The sequence below is a fragment of the Solanum tuberosum genome, unplaced genomic scaffold (genome assembly GCF_000226075.1).
Source record: "Solanum tuberosum cultivar DM 1-3 516 R44 unplaced genomic scaffold, SolTub_3.0 scf00037, whole genome shotgun sequence".
In the NCBI taxonomy this organism is placed as follows: Eukaryota; Viridiplantae; Streptophyta; class Magnoliopsida; order Solanales; family Solanaceae; genus Solanum; species Solanum tuberosum.
Window position 1 is genome coordinate 698898 of NW_006238961.1, and position 4360 is coordinate 703257.

Genomic DNA, 4360 nt, shown 5'->3' on the forward strand with positions numbered 1-4360 from the left:
TACCCCCCCCCCCCCCTCACACACACCACCATCACCTCCCCAAATTCCAATTTCTTGAGTATTTTTCGGATCTTCTTTTAAATTTTTAGTTTTTTTATATTCTAAAATAATTAGACCACTATTTCAATTTGTGTTTAGCTAGTTTAAGAAGGTGTGAGTATGGTTTAACACGAAGAGTGATGGTGGGTATTGAAAAATTAAACAACTTTATTGATAAGCTTGAGGCAGCTTGAAGAATAATAAATAGTTCTTGTTGAATTTGTGTGATAACTTGTAACTGAAAATTTAAGTCAAATGGAAAAAAAAATAATCAATAATTTGGCACGAACTTGGTGCTCATTTGTGACAAATACGGAGAACATGACTTGCAAATTTTCCAGAATTTACAAAAATAGCCTATTCGATTTGATTTATTCTCTAACATTTAATTTCTTATGTGTCACTTCATGTGTAATCGCCTAATCGATTGTATTACCTACATGATCATATGAGAAAATAGTTTTAAATAGTGTTTGTTGCATTTAAGTGATAACTTGGGAGAAATATAAGTCTTTTAGACTATTCCGCTATATTTTTTTTAGTACAAGATATAGAAGTGTTTAATGATATTTCCAAATCCACTGAATGAAAAGAACGAAAGCTGGTCATTAATCCTTGTCTACAAAATCATCTTATCAATCCACTAATCATAATCTAAATTAATTTCAAACTAATGTACTTCCTAAAATTGAACTAAATTCAAATGATGTTTTTGTTTTTTTTTGTAAGAGGAGGGACCATAAGTATGTCTTCGACTCTGTCCATTTTTTCTCTTTATTATGGTTAAGTACTTGAATTAGAACAATTCCAATACTTAGATCGATTATGTATACATAATAATTAAGGGTGGAATCATTTTTACCCCTTGACTGTTTTAAAAAACAAATTCCCTCTCAATTTAAACAATAATTAAACTCTGTTGACACCCAATTTTGGCCCTCCAATATATAAATTAATCATCGAGCTTTTTCAATTTTCAAACGATTTTAAGATAATTAGTTTTACAAAATTTCAAAATAAAATAAAATAATAATAAATATAATATATATATATATATATATAATATAGTTCGCAAGTTACTTTAGATAGTTTGTCCTTTTTTATAATTTTTTAAATAATATATATGTTTTACGTAATTATGTATATAATTAGTGTATTTTATGAAAATTTCGAAAATCATCTCAAAAAGATTTTAAACTTTTAGTAAGTATTTTATTAAATTAGTTTAGTATAAATTATAGTTATAATTTCGAGTTATTTAAATTAGTTAGTTTATAACTAAGTTAATTATTTTATTTCGTCAAAATTAAGGAGCTCATTAATTAATTATATTAATTCGTCCTATTTAAGTTTTAGCCGAATTTGCTAATTAAATATCAATTTGGCTAATTTCTTAATTCCCATTTAGCCATTTTTCCTATTGCAAATCTAACCCAATTTAAATCCTTTTTAGACTTAAGTTTTGGGCCTTTTTCAGCCGGCCCAGTTCCAATTCAATACCTTCCTTCAGCAGCCCAATTCTTCATCCAATACATCAACCCATTTCTTAATTCCAAAAGACCCAGCCCCCTAATTCTCACAACAGTAACAATACCAAACGACCCCACTGCCCTAACATCATCTTCTTCACGCGACAAACTCAGAAATCCGGCGAGAAATCCGTGAAATCGCCCAGACCCTACAACAGTCGTCCCATCCCCCTTTTCCCTCGTTTCAGAAATTTTCCATCCCTTCCACTATTGCCTCGAAAAAGGGAAAGAAATTCAAATTTCAAAATTCAAAATTATACCCGTTTCCCCTTAATTTTCATCTATATATTCATCTCTTTCGATCATTGTTTGGGGGCATAGGAAGAGGCTTTGAAGTTTGAATTTTCTTTGGCAATAGTCATTTTACACTTAAAACTTTTATATTTAGTTCTTTGGTTTTAAGTTCGGAAAAGGTCGCCGCTTAGATTTTCTTGATCTGCTGTTCGTATTTGAATTTTGTGGTGGAAGAATCGTTGCCCTCCTAAAGCTCACCATCCCGGTCGCTGCTCCAAAAAAGGTAGAATTTCTTTCAAATTTATTTAGTGTAATACGTTGTTTATCCTATAGAGTAAATGTAGTTTAGTAGCCTCCTTCTTTACTGACCATTAAGTTTAGTATATTTAGGATTTTCTTTTATTCTTGTTTTAGTTTATCGTGAGTGTCGCTGGATTAATAAAAATGAGTATGATGTGTTGAGATAGCTGCTAAATGCCATTCTAAATCTTAAATTGAGAAAAATGTGAATTAGAATTCTTTGCTTTCGTGCCTCTTGGTCCTATTAAGAGTTTCGCTTTGATCGGTATTGATTAATCAGAAATGTCGTTTTCTTCGTTTAATACTTCCGAATATTGCTGGTCAAATCCTCATGCTTGGGAATCCTTTGAAGTTTTACTTTACATGAGCCTTGGTTTGATGTTCCATGTTACTTAGCTTAATATGATTTCACCACTAGATGTCGTTCTAGGTGGTTCACTGATTTGATTAAATTTCTAGAAAAAGTTTGTCTTAATTTAGTTGAGGTTCGGTTTCATTTCATCCTTTATTTTTGTGTTAAAAAGTTCTATCCTATTGTGTGAAATAATTGAATGGTTTCCAGTAGTTCCTTTATGAGCCAAAAATGAATAATTCACACATTGTCTCTTTTGGCTTAAGAGAATGTAGATAGAGTAGTCTTTCAAAATCATGTCATACTTTATTAGAATTTGCTATTTTTTCATATAACTCACCTAGCATAAATATAACTATTCGTTTCTTGAAGTTTGGAATCGTGATGAGTCTTTCGTTGAAATTCACTCAAATGTTTGAAGTTGCGGTATAATGTGGTGCCGTATTTATCACTCCGTAGTTGCCCTCTTGTTTAATTGTAGAAAAGCTTTTTTTTTTCTTTTTCTCTTTCCCTCCTTCAATTAAAAAATGAGAAGGATTCCTCTTGTTTTCCCTTTGATGAGTTTTGTTTGTCCTTTTCCTTGCTGATGGAAATTTGTAACTTTAAGGTGCAATGCTTGATGTTGATGATAGAATATTTGATGTCCTCTATTCACTCATTTCTGACCCTTGTTATGTGATTGAAATTTATAGTTATATTATTTGTCATAGGATCAAAAGTTGTTCTCTCTAGTTTTGCCTACTAACCTTTTACATATATTAAACTTGCATTATCAAAGGTCGTTTGTGTTTAACACCCGTCCATTTTTTATTATTTGTTAATCCTCATCTTCTTATTTCTTTACATGAACACTCTCCATGAGTCTAATGGGCTCCTAGCTCTTGCATTCTCCTTCTTATCGAGTCAACCTTGCAATCGGAATCCAGTGAGGTTCGGGAAGAGAATATATATTATAAAGGAAGCTGAAACAGGTCAAAATGGAGCTGTTACAGGTCTGGAAGGCAGGAAACGGGGCTGATATACAAGTCGTATACACTGATATACAGCTTGTGTATACAAAAAACGGGTTTAGGATTAACCCCAAAAATTTTCAGTAAAATTGGCCCAAAAAGGGGGCCCAAATTCATTTCTCCTTTACCTTTAAATTATTTAATTGTCTCTATTTATTGTTTTGTTTTTTTCTATCATTAACTCTAACTTAGAATTGTTAATTAGCTTAATTAAATTCCCCAAAAGATGAGTTATTTTATTTGTGTTGGTTTAATTTTAATACATTTCATGTTTTGTGTTCATTTATTTTAGTGATCAAGGATCAAATTTTATATCTTCAATTAAGTTAAATCTTTTGTACTTAAAAGAGATGTTCTTTAATGTTTTTCATTTAATCACATTTTACTTTTTTAAAATTGTTTTAAGTTAAAGTACTTTTCTCAAATAAACTTTTAAAAATGTTAGTCAAAACCTTTATAATTAATTAAAAAATAATAATGCTTACTTAGTCATTTCCTCAAAAAGTTTAGCCAATTAATTCAAAATGATATTCATGCTTTAATTTATTAAATTGGTTTAAATTATTATTTCAAAAAATGAATTAAATAAATTCTAATTAATCTAGTTTTATTAATATTCCAATCACTTGTATTTCAAGTCAAATATTTCATTTTGGATCCCTTTTCTCTAAAAATAAAAATAAATAAAATGTGTCATTTATTTAACTTTTTTAAGTTAACCAAATATTGTAAATTATTATTCTTATTGTAAATCACATTTTTTCTAAAAATAGTCAAATATATTTTAGTCAAATCGCAGGTCAACCGCATGTTAGCGGGCACTTCGAATGCTTAAACCCTTCTCGAAGTGTAAATTGAACCCCGAACCTTCTTTGGTATTTTCAAATGATTTTTTC